Source organism: Dioscorea cayenensis, chromosome 20 (genome assembly GCF_009730915.1).
Source record: "Dioscorea cayenensis subsp. rotundata cultivar TDr96_F1 chromosome 20, TDr96_F1_v2_PseudoChromosome.rev07_lg8_w22 25.fasta, whole genome shotgun sequence".
Taxonomy (NCBI): domain Eukaryota; kingdom Viridiplantae; phylum Streptophyta; class Magnoliopsida; order Dioscoreales; family Dioscoreaceae; genus Dioscorea; species Dioscorea cayenensis.
This window is the reverse complement of record NC_052490.1, coordinates 9,750,602-9,764,135: the sequence shown is the minus strand read 5'-3', so window position 1 is coordinate 9,764,135 and position 13,534 is coordinate 9,750,602. Positions and strand designations below refer to the sequence as shown.

The window sequence follows — 13,534 nt, the reverse complement described above, 5'->3', positions numbered from 1 at the left end:
TTTCAATCAAAACTCTAGCCTATGATTTCTTTTCGTAATGTTTTCTATTTTTGAATCAAACACCTAATAATTTCTTTTCTTTTCAGAATATCAGCTATTTTTTAATCAAAACCCTAATCATATGTTTTCATTTCGGAATGTGTCCTATTTTTCAGTTTTGATTCAAGACCCTAATCGCTTGTTTTCTTTCGTAATGTCTCAATTTCTTGAATGAAAACCCTAAACCTTAGTTGAGACATTCCGAAAGGAAACAAGTCTATGATTTTTTAAAACCCTAAACCTCAATTTCGGAATGTCTCAATTTCTTGAATGAAAACCCTAAACCTTAATCCTATTTTTGAAAACCCTAATTCTTTGTTTTCTTTTCATAATGTCTCCTATCTTTCAATCAAAACCTGAATGCTAAGTTTCCTTTTCTTAATATCTCCTATTTATCAGTTTTAAATCAAAACCCTAATCATATCCTTTCTTATAGTAATGTTTCCTATTTTTTAATCAAAACCATAATCCTATGTTTTCTTTTCAGAATGTCTATTATATTTGAATCAAAAGCCTAATCCTATATTTTGTTTTCGAAATGTCTGTTATTTTTTAACCAAAACTCTAATCCTTTGTTTTCTTTTTGATATATCTCCTATTTCTCAATCAAACCCCTAATTATACGTTTTCTATTCGGAATGTCTACTATTTCTAATTCAAAACCCTAATAGTAAGTTTTATTCTGGGAATATCTCATATTTTCCAATAAAAACCCTAATCTTAAGTTTTTTTTTGGAATGCATCCTATTTTTTAATTAAAACCATAATCCTATGGTTTGTTATAGTAATGACTCCTATCTTTCAATAAAAATCCTATTCCTATATTTTCTTTTGGGAATGTTTGCTAATTTGATTCAAGAAAATGAAACATTTTTAAAACATATTTTTAGTAGAGTTTCTTTTTTTTTGTGCAATGTCTACTATTTTTTAATCAAAACCATAATCTTATGTTTTCTTATATTAATGTCTCCTATTTTTCAATCAAAATCCTAATCATACTTTTTCTTTTCAAAATTCCTACAATATTTAAATTAAAAACATAATCTTATGTTTTCTTTTTGGATTCCAAAACAATCCTATGTTTTTATTCCAAAACATAGGATTTAAAACCCTAATCCTATTTTTTGTTTGAAAAATACTTGACATTCTGAATGATAGTTTTAAATTGCTCCCATTTTTTTTGAATCAAAACCATAATCCTTTGTCCTATTAAAAACTAGTAATGTCTCCTATTTTTCATTGAAAACCCTAATCCTAAGTTTTTTATTATAGTAATGTCTCCTTTTTTTTAAATTAAAACCCTAATCTTATGTTTTCGTTTGTGAATGTCTCCTTTTTTATCAAAATAATAATACAATGTTTTTCTTTCGTAATGTCTCATATTTTTTAAGTAAACCCCTAATCATATGTTTTTCTTTTGAATCGCTCTATTTTTAATCAAAACTTTAATCCTAGGTTTCTTTTTCTGAATGTCTGTTATTTTTGAATGAAGACCGAAATCCTATGTTTCCTTTTTGAAATATGCCCTTTTTGTGTTTAATTAAAAGCATAATCCTATATTTGCTTATAATAATGTATCGTATTTTTTTCAATTAAAAACCTAATCCAAATTTTTTTTCGTAGTGCCTCCTATTTTTAAATTAAAACCCTAATCTTATGTTTTCTTTTGGGAATGTCTGCTATTTTTTGAATCAAAACCCTAATTCTATGTTTTTTTCCAGAATGTATCATATTTTTTAATCATTACCCAAATCCAAAGTACAATGGCTCCAATTTTTTAATGAAAATCCCTAACTTATGTTTTTTTTTAGGAATGTCATCTATTTTTGAATCAAAACAATAATCCCATGTTTTCTTTTTGAAATGTCTCATATTTTTCAATCAAAACACAAATCTAATGTTTCCATTTCGGAATGTCTACTATTTTTCAACCAAAACAATAATCCTTTGGTTTCTTATTGCAATGCCTTCTATTTTTTGTTCAAAACCCTAATCCTATATTTTCTTATACTAATTTCTTATTTTCAATCAAAACCATAATCTTATGTTTTCTTTTCGGAATGTAGCTATATTCGAATAAAAAACTTAATCCTATGTTTTCTTTTTGTAATGCCTCCTATTTTTGAATTAAAACTTTAATCCTTTTTTCTTTTCAGAATGTGTCCAACTTTTTAATCAAAACCATAATCATATGTTTCTTTTGGGAGCGTCTACTATTTTTAAATGTCTCTTTATTTTTAATATAAACCCTAATTCTATGTATTCTTTTTGAAGAGCTACTTTATTTAAATCAAAACACTATTCCTATGTTTTCATTTAGTAATGTCATATGTCATTCAATAAAAACCCTAATCCTATGTTTTTTTCGTATTCCCTCCTATTTTTTATTAAAAATCCTAATCCTTACCATATGTTTTCTTTTGGTAACGTCTTGTATTTTTTAATGAAAACACTAATCCTCTGGTTTTTTCAGAATGTATCCTATTTATAATTTTTGAATTAAAACAATAATCCTTTATTTTATTTTCATAATGTCTCGTTTTCTTGAATCAAAACACTAATCATATCTTTAGTCTTGTGAATGTCTGCTAATTTTTAATGAAAACCCTAATCCAATTTTTTTTTTTCGGAATGTCTCATATTCTTTAAGCTATGTCTCCTATCTTTCAATCAAAACTCTAATTTTATGTTTTGTTTTCGGAATATGTGGCTATTTTTCATTTTTGAATCAAAATCCTAATCATTTATTTTCTTGTTAGAATATCATCTATATTTTAATCAAATCCTGATCCTTTATTTTTTTTCGGGATGTCTACTATTTTTTAATCGAAACCTTAATACGATATTTTTTATAGTAATATCTCCTATTTTGAATAAAAACTATAATCCTTTGTTTTCTTTCCAAAATATCTCATAATTTTCAATCAAAACAGTAATCATATGTTTTTTTTTTCAAAATGTCTTCTATTTTTTAATCAAACCCAAATACTATGTTTTCTTATAGTAATGTCTCCTATTTTTGATAAAACCCAAATCTTATGTTCTGAAATGTCATACTTTCTTTGAAAGAAAAACAATAATCATATGTTTTTCATTTGTTAGTGTCACATATTTTTTAGTCAAAACCCTAATCCTAAGGCTTTTTTAATGCCTCCTATTTTTTAATCAAAACCCTAATTCTTTGTTTTTATTTGAAATACCACCTATTTTTAATCAAAAACCCTAGTCTTGTGATTTCTTTTTGAGAATGTCGCTATTTTTGATCAAAACAATAATCGAGTGTTTTCCTTTTGTAATGTCTCTCTCTATCAAAACACTAATACTAAATGTAATCCTTCGATTTTTAAATGAAAAATCCTAATCTTATGTATTCTTTAGGCAATATCTACTATTTTTGAGTCAATACAATAATCCTATATTTTCTTTTCGACATATCGCATATGTTGCAATCAAAACCTTAATCTTACATTTTCATTTATTAATGTCTACTACTTTTGAATGAAAACCATAATCCTATGTTTCGTTATAGTCATGTCTCCAATTTTGAATCAAAACCCTAATCTTATGTTTTCTTTCCAAAATGTCTTCTATCTTTCAATCAAAACTCTATTCATATATTTTCTTTTAGAAATGTCTCATAGCTTTCAATTAAAATGCGAATCCAATGTTTTCTTTTCTTAATGTCCCCTATTTATCAGTTTTGAATTATAACCCTAACCTATGTTTTCTTTTTGGAATGTCTCCTATTTTTCAATTAAAAACCTAATCCTTTCGTTTCTTTCCGCAATGTCTATTTTAAATCAAAACTCTAATCCTATGTTTTCATTTTAGAATGTATTCTATTTTTCAGTTTTGAATCAAAACCATAGTCTTTTGTTTTCTTTTAGAAATGTCTCCTTTTTTTTTAATGAAAACCTTAATCCTATGTTTTTATTTTTGGAAATATAAGATTAGGGTTTTGATTCAAAACCCAATTTTTGATAGAAGACATCACTATAAGAAAACATAGGATTATGGTTTTGAATAAAACCCCTAATCCTAGGTTTTCTTGTAGTAATGTCTCCTATTTTTCAATGAAAAGTCTAATACTATGTTTTCTTTTTTGGAATGTGATGCAGCGGTATGCCTGGAAACCGTTGATTTGAGCACGAATATCCGGTAGTAAGCCGTCAGCCCAACCAAATAAATCTGAAACCGTTAATTCCGCACGTATATCCGGTGGCAAGCCGTTCAACACCTCTTGATCAAAGATAACCAGGACTGGAAAAAGGTAAAAATTCTTATTACTCAATCAACATGATGATCATAAAAATGTAGTCTCACAGAGGCTTTACACAATAAAATGGGTGAACTAGAGACCCTGAAAAAGAACCCTAAAAAGGAGATAATTTGAAAATATGGCAAAAATGAAAAGTTCTCAAATGATAGAATGAAATAAAAGGCTAAACAAATAAATACTACTGCCAAAAAAGGCTTACAAATCAGAGATTTCCTGCGTAAGATATAATGAAATCAATTATTACTATAAATGGCATAATTAGGATTTTTGAGGCCTAAATGATGGAATTTGGCCGAATTTATATGCGACTCACAAGCTTTGTATAACAAGCTAGTGACTTTTGTTGGTTCCATTTCCATCAAATCAACCCATGAAAACTCATCAAACTACAACACTCAGAAAAATGACGAAATGCCCTCCTATTGAGGTTGAGTCCCATTTACGCATGAACAGGCAAGCTAGCTCCCTCGATACATCCCGCGATCGAGAATGCCTACTATATTTGAATCAAAAACTAATCCTATGATTAGGAGTTTTTGATTGAAAAATAGGAGACACTACTATAAGAAAACATAGGATTAGGGGTTTGATTAAAAACATAGGGGACATTTTCAAATGAAAACATATGATTATTTTATTTAATTCAAAAATAGTAGATATTCCGAAAAGAAAATATAGGATTACGGTTTTGATTGAAAAATAGAAAGCATTTCTGAATGAAAACATAGGATTAGTTCTTTGATTGAAAAATGTGAGACATTCCAAAAGAAACATTTGATTACCATTGCTCAGTTTGTAATCCGAAATAAATCCTGAAAACATAGGATTCGGGTATTGATTGAAAGATAGGAGACATTTCGAAAATAAACATGGGATTTGAATTTTGATTGAAACATAGAAGACATTCCTCATAGACCTTGGCGTCGGTTTTGGCTTTTCATGAAAATTATGCGTGTAGGAAAGAAAACATAGGATTGGGGCTTCTTTAATTGAAAAATTAGGACATCTTATGATTAAGCCTTTTCATTAGACAGTAGATCGTTCCTTTAACCTTAATCCTATGGTTTTGTAATGCAGCCATTTTTGAATCAAAAACACTAATCCGATGTTTTATTTTCACAATGTCTCTAACCTTTCAAATAAAAATCTAATACTAAGTTTTCTTCTTCATGTACTATTTATTAGCTTTTCAATCAAAAGGCATGAACTCCGCTAATCCATTGTTTCCATTTTGGAAATAGCTCCAGATTTTTCAATCAAAATCCTAAACTTTTCTTTTCTTTTTCGGAACCCGTCCGCTATAGTAAATGAAACCCTAATCCTCTGTTTTATCTTTCTTTCAAAATACACGCAATATTTTTAAATTAAAACTCAAATCATATATTTTTCTATTGGAAATGTCCCCCAATTTTGGTTTTAATACAAACCCTAATCCTTTGTCTCAGCAGTAATGTCTCCTATTTTCTTCAACTCAAAACCAAGAAGTAGCATGCTCTGGAATGATCTACTATATTCACAAAACATTAATCCATCGTCATTTTCAGAATGTCACATATATTTAAATCAAAACCTTAATCCTAATATTTTATTTTTCATTGTGTCCTATATTTTAAATCAGAAACACTGATCCTTTATTTTTCTTATATTAATGTCTCCTATTTGGTCTTAACAAAACCAGCATCCAGCATATTTCATTTCTGAGATATGTCTGCTGTTTTATTGCGGACATTCTAAAACTAAAATTTATAATAGAGTTTAAATGAAACAGCTTTGATTAGTAATGGACTGAAAACCGTACTCCAAGTGTTTCTTTGCTAGTAATACCACCTCTCTTTTGATCGAAAACCCTAATCCATGTTTTTATTTTTCTGAATGACGTACAATATTTAAATCAAAACCTTAATCAATATTTTCTTTTGCAAAATAGTAGATCCATTGAATGGCAGTCCAAAAGAACCCAATGTCTATAATATTTAAATCATCCCTAATCCTGCATCGGAAACCCTTATAGTTCTCTCGTATTACAATGTAATCGCTCAGTTTCTTCGTTGAAAACCCAATCCTATGACTTTTGGCAGTAATGCCTCTATTCTCAATCAAACACACTAATGCTATGTTTTGTCTTTTGGGAATGTCTCACTGAATCAATACCACAATACTCCCTCTGTTTTGTTTAGCAGCGTCTCATATTTTTCAATCAAAAGCATTGATCTAAAGCCTCAGTTTCGGAATGGATCCTATCGTCAAAACCCTAGTGCTCACAGCGCTCTCCTGGGAATGTTTCGCTAGTTTTGAATCAACAAAACTCTAAACCCATCCTTTCTACCACACTATTTTTCGCTTTTTGAATCAAGGCTCCATAATACCTATGTTTCGATAGCAATGCCGCCCAGCGTCTTTGACTGAAACCCTGATCCTATTTTTCTTTTCGAATGACTCCATTTTCTGAATCAAAACTCTAATCTTATGTTTTTGTCTTGGAATTTCAGACTATTTTCAATCAAACCCAAATCCAATCTTTGAATGCTCAATTTTTAATCAAAACCCCAGTCGCAGTTTTTATTGGAATGCCACCCTGTCTTTTAAACCACAAAACCCGAGCACCTATAATGTTTTCTTTTGGGAATGTCTCCTATTTTAGAATGAAAACAATAATCCTATAAGTATTTTCTTTTTGTAATGTCTCAATATCTTTTCCAATTTAAGACCCTATTCCTAGCATTAGTTTTGAACTCAAAAGCTGAACTCCCTCGTATTCTTTTTCCTAATCCTACCTTTAAGCCAAGGAAACCCTGAATCCTAGTTTCCAGCGCTCTACCCCCAATCGTTTTGAATTTGGAATCGCGCTATATACGAATCAAAACCATAATCGGAATTTGTCCTATATTCGTTAAACCCTAATCCTAAGTTTTTCTTTCGTCAAATATCTCTTACTATCTCAATCAAACAACATATGTTGATTTCCTTGGAATATCCGCTATTTTTCGAAATCAAAATCCTCGATCCTATGTTTTTGCATCGCCGGTGCACGTTTGATGAAGGGCATTGAAAAGTTTTTACTGTCTCATATTTTGATGAAACATTTTCGAAAAGAAAACATTACTAATCACATCATCTTTAATTTCAAAACACGAACTCCACATGCTTTTGTTTTGGAAATGTCCCAACCTTTTGTAACTAAACCAGAGATGTCTTTCAAAACTCTAATCTGTGTGTTTCTGTAATGTTTGGCTATTTTGGATCAAAACCCTAATCAAAACACTAATTCTATATTTTCTCTTCCCAATGCCTTCCACCCAATTTCCTAGCTCGAAAACCCAGATCCCAGCAGTGGAATGTCCTATAATGAAAACCCTATAATACTATGTAGTATTTTGGAAATGTCCCTCACCCGCGTTTTTGAATCAAACCATTCTTTTGTCATACAATGTCCTCATATTTTTCAACCAAAACCCTAACCCATGTCGGAATCGTCTCATATTTTTATAGTCCAAAATCCTGATCCTAGTTATGCTTTTAAATGTGTGCTCACTTTTGAATCGAACCCTAATCATATGTGCTCCTTGTAGAATGTCTCCTATTTTAGTTTCTGAACGAAAAGCAGTAATCATTTTACATCGCCTTTGCAGAAACGTCGCTCATAATCTACACTTTAATCATATGCTTTCTTTTTGATGTCTCACTTTCTACTTAATGGAACCCTAGTATTATTAGCTTTTCTCTTTCTCTGGCCATGTCACTCAATTTCAGGTTTTTCGATCAAAACCCTAAATCCTATGTTTTCTTTTCTGAATATCTCCCTAGTTTTCTGAACTACGAATCGAAACTCTAGCCCTATAGTTTTCTGAATGAGTTGATGGTTTTGATCGAAACTCTAATCCCATATTTTTAATTTCAAAACATCTGCCTTTTTACTAAAACCCTTAAATTTCTTGGAAGCTTTTCCAAGCCTGGCAATGTCTCTGGTATCTTTCAGCTTTTGTATCGAAACCCCAATATTTTTGTCTTTACATCTCTTCGGAGTCTCCTGTGCCTTGCTAGAAACCCAAAGGGTACAATGTTTTCTATTCAGATTATGTCTCCTATTTTTAGAATCAAAAGGCTGTAATCTCATGTTTTCTCTTCCTGAATCGTCCCATATTTTTCAAATGAAAGCTCTACCCCAGTGCTCGTAAATGTCTCATTTTTAATCAAAAACCCTAATCTTATGCTCTTTTGACTTCAGAGCCAGGACTCAGTATCGTTTGCTATATTTTTACTCAAAACACCAATCAAGTATGTTTTCTTTACCGTAATGCCCAGTTATCTTTCAATCAAAAACACTGGATCCAAGTGTTTCTCTTCAGCATACAATTATTTAATTAAAATCCTCATTTAATGTTTTCTTTTTGTAATGCCTCATACTTTTTAAGCAATGCAAATCCTGCATAATCTCTGGAAAATGTCTCTTATTTTTCAACCAAAACACTCACATCGATGTTTTTGGAAATGCCTCATATACCAAACTACCATAATCCTATATTTTCTTATAGTACGTCTCCCCGTCTTTCCAATCAAAATCCAAATCATGTGTTAGTGGAATTGGCCAAATGTCAACAGTACTTTCAATAGCCATACAGAATCCTATGTTTTCTTTTCTTAATATGGCTCCTGCTCATGAAACCTCAAAACCCTAATCCGACGTTTTAATGACTGTGAATTTCTACAATTTTTGATCAAAACCCTAATCAGTAGGTTTTCTTTCAAAATGTCCTCATATTTTCAGCTTTAAGTTAAATCCCTAATACTATGTTTTCATTTTGGAATCCCTAGAAAGTGTCTCTTATCTTTCTAGTCAAAACTCCGGGAGCCTGGTGTCTCGTTTTCTAATGGCTCTTAGTAGCCAAAACCCTCAACTCGCTATGTCTCAGATTTCTACTATTTTTAGTCAAAACCTATCCTACATTTTCTTTTCAAAATGTCTAATATTCTTAAGGTTTGAGTCAAAATCCTAATCCTATTGTTTCTTTTTGGAACGCTTACACTATTTTGCAAAATAAAGACGTAAATACTTATCCTCTCGAGTTACGTCCTAAATTGTCAACACTCTCGTGAACATCTAATCTTATGTTTTCTTTTTGTGGAACGTCTGCATAGTTTTACCACGAAAACAATAAATCGTATGTTTCTTTTCACAATGTCTCATATCTGTAATCAAAGCCCTAATCTTAAGTCTTTTTTTTTTGAATGCCTATTATTTTTAATCAAAAACCATAATCTTATGTCTGGCAATATTTCGTCATTTCTAATCAAAACAGTCAACCTATGTTTTTCTGAAATCCTTCTCAAATTTTGATCAAATCCAAATCCTCTCATTTTCCTTTTCGAATGTCTACTAATTTTTAATCAAAAACCCTAATCCTATGTTTTTATAGTAATGTCTCTTATTCTTTATTGAAAACCCTAATCCTTTTTTTTATAGTAATGCATCCTATTTTTCAATCAAAACCCTAATCCTATATTTGCTTTTAGAATGCCTACTACATCAGAATCAAAACCCAATTCTATGTTTATTTTTCTATTGCGAGCCATTCCGCAGAAATTGAAACAGAAATCATTGAAACTTGAAAAACATCAGCGAAATCCACCGTCATGAATTTTCACACGGCCATGTGATTTCATGGCACCAACAACAATGAGGGCCAAGCTCACAAAAGTTGTACAAATCATCTCCTTATGCTTCAAAAACATTCTATAATCATCCAAAGCAAAATAACTAGGAAATCCATGCTACATTGTCCACACCAAAGCAAAGAAAAACTTGAAAAGAAAAGAAAGTGGAAGGCTTACCGATGAAGAAGAATAAAAATGATGAAGTATGATGAGAAAGAACCCACAAACCGTTTAAATAGGCGATCGAGAAGGTTGAGAGAGGAAAAAGGATCGGCGTTTTTGGGTGAGGAGGCGTTTATAAATGCAGAGGTACGAATAGGTTATGAATCAAAGTTGTTGTTTTTGTAGGTCTACCCATTCCCATGTGGCTCACGGGGAGCCTCATGAGAGCATCCACACACCCCCAGTAGCTCTCGGGATAGCCACTACAGGTCAAGCACAAGGCCAGCCAAAGTGGCATCTACACACCCATGTGGCTTTTCAGTTATCCAAAATAATTTTCTAAGTTTTCCACAAACACACATGGAAATTTCACACGGTGTGTAGATTCACAGGGAGCACAGTGCCACATGCCCACAGTGCTTCTCGAGATGAAAAACTATTTGCTCGAGTGATCCACATGCCCCCTTAGCAAATTCCACACGGGCATGTGGATTCATAAGGTTACTCACTGGGGGACTCTACACGTCCCTTGTGTCTTCTCGGGAATGAGAAGTTGAGCTCGACTTGAGATACAAGCTCGTGTTTTCTCCTAGACTGCTAAAAATCTGCGACCATCGAGAGAACAAGTCTCAGCAAAGACCAACATAATATACGCTAAAAGTCACGAATATGTTGGAAAACTGACCAGAGACTCATGAAAACATGCTCAAATGACCTAAAACTTTGCCAGTCACATTAAAGCATGATAACACACCAATGAGCAAGAGAAAAACATAGCAATAGTAAATTAAAATCTCAACACCAACAGTAAATCTTTTACTCATGCAAAAACTAAACTAAGACCCAGAAAAATAGTAAAGACTTGGGTTGGCTCCCAAGAAAGCAGCTATGTTTAACATCACTATGCTTGAGGTATCTACACTTACCTCATGGGGGTTCATGAAGAAAAGTCGCCCTCTTACCTACAGCTTAAAAGCATGATGACCACAATTTTTGCAAGTTAGAGGAATGATCAAGTTTGTTACCACTGAGGGTTTATCACCCTCATGTCATGAATGCTCATTCCTACTAGCATTGGGGTGCTTTTTGTGGTGTCTTCTTGTCCTCTTAAGTTTTCAGATCATCCTCTTCATTACTCCCGGAGTAGGTTGCACCTTGTCCAACAAAACCAAGCTATGAAATTTTCTTCATTCTTCGCTTCTTGATCTAGCCACCCCTCCAATGGCTCCGTACACAACATTTCATGCATACAATCATCTATAATCTCATCAGTGATGTCATGAAAATATAAAGTATTATCAAAGTCGAGAGAATGTCGCATGGTTTTCGGAGGCGATATGTCAACTTGACATCTCAACTCTTACTTGTCAATTCTCCATTGTCCATGTCAATGAGCAGCTTTGGAGGTGCACATGAATGGCCTCCCAAGTATCAACAGAACCTTGATATCCTCATCCACGGCTAACACCACAAAGTCTGCAAGAAAGATATACTTGTCAACTTTCACAAGCACATCCTCAATGATGCCCCTCGGACGTCTAACTGATCGGTTGGCCAATTGTAGTGTCATCCGAGTGGGTCTAGGTTCTCCCAAATCTAGCTTTGGAAGAATGTATAAAAGGCATAACATTGATACTAGCCCTGAATCAGCCAATGCCTTCTCTTTACCTAAATTGCAAATGTTGTATGGAATGATAAAGCTACCAAGGTCTTTCATATTGTTCAGCATATTCTTTTGCAACATTGCCAAGCATGATGCATCTTGAATCATATCTGCACTTTCCTGTATCTTCCTTTTATTGGTCCTGAGGTCTTTGAGGGACTTTGCATAGAGAGCCATTTGGAACAACGCCTCCACAAATGGGATGTTGATGTGCAATTATTTGAATAGACACAGAAATTTCTTGTATTGCTCATCATTTTGGTTAATTTTCAAACCTTAAAGGTAAGGAATTCTTGGTTTGTAAGGTGGGGGTGCCACCTTCTTCTCTTTAGCTCTTTCCTCAACCTTCACTTCCTTGGGTGACTCGATTACAACCTGTTCAGTACGTAGCTTATTCTCAAGTTCACGACCACTCCTTAATGTGATTGCATTTAATTGTTCTCTTAGGTTTGTCTCTGTGTTGCTTAGTAAACTCCGTTAAGGTTTTTCTGAAAGTGATTTCAAAATCTGACCCACTTAGTTCTCCAAGTTATGCAAACAAACAGTGTTGTTGCGAAGTGTGACCTCTATTTAATGAAATCATGTGTCAGAAGATTGAAAAAACTTCGTTATAGCCTTCTCCATATCGATCATCCGGTTTTCCAACCCTAAAACTCTGCTCTCCACATTTAGGGCTTGTTGTTAAAACCCGGTGGTGCGCAAGTCTTCTGTTGCCCTCGATTACCCCAAGAATGGTTTGGGTGATTCCTCGACCCCGGATCGTAGGTATTGTTGTACGTATTTCCTTGACCTCTTATTGCATTTCCTACAAAATCCACCTGTTTCACTGAAGTTATACCACCAATAGAAATCAGGCAATCAGATGAAGAATGTCCACTCCCACACCCGCTGCAACTCATCATTGCTACCACTATAGGAGAAGTTATGGTGTCTACCTTCTTGCTCAAGGACTCAACCTGGGCTACTAATGACGACACTGCATCATTCTCTTGAAGTACGGCTACCTTCTTCTTGGCTTGGGTTTTCCACTAGCAACTGTTCATAGCCATTTCTTCAATGAACTGTCGGGCCTCCTTTGGGGTTTTACTGCCTAAAGTACCTCCTGTAATAGCATCAAGTAATTGCTTCGTGCTTGGGTTCAAACCATTGTACAAGGTATGGATAATCATCGACTCAGGGAACCCATGTTGAGGACATTTCCACAGTAGATCCTTGAACCTATCTCATGTCTCAAAAAGAGACTCCAATTCCACTTAACAAAACAGAATATTTCATTGCTGAGTTTCGTAGTTTTTCCATGAGAGAAATATATGGCTAGGAAAGCTTCTACCATTTTCCTTCAAGTAGTGATCAATGCTCTAGGGCAATGAATGTAACCATTATTTCACTCTCCCTTAAAGGAAAATTGAAAGGCCCTCAATTTTTGTTGCTTCATCCATAACCCCATTGATCTTGAGCATGTACACACTTTTACTGAAAAATTCTACGATGTGGTTGTTTGGATCCCCTTTAGCCAAACCATTAAACAACTTTCACCGCTGAAACATTTGGATAAAGCCTAGCTTGAGCTCAAAATTTTGAGTTGTAATCGGTGGCCTCACAATACTAGATTGCATGCCAAAGGGAGTGAGGGTCTTGCATAATGTAAGAGTGTTTTTATTGTTCATGTTGTTCGAGCCATATTGTCGAGATCCTTCAACTTCTATCTCAGTGAGGTTAGACTATTCTTGTACAGGTTC

The 13,534-nt window shown here is 33.2% G+C and overlaps 1 non-coding gene across 1 annotated transcript; it reads left to right on the top strand.

Moving 5' to 3' along the window:
- The first annotated feature begins 12,974 nt into the window (after positions 1 to 12,974).
- LOC120252128 lies at positions 12,975 to 13,080 on the top strand. The gene has a single exon (XR_005533675.1). It is a non-coding gene; the product is annotated as a small nucleolar RNA R71 (small nucleolar RNA).
- The last annotated feature ends 454 nt before the right edge of the window (positions 13,081 to 13,534 follow it).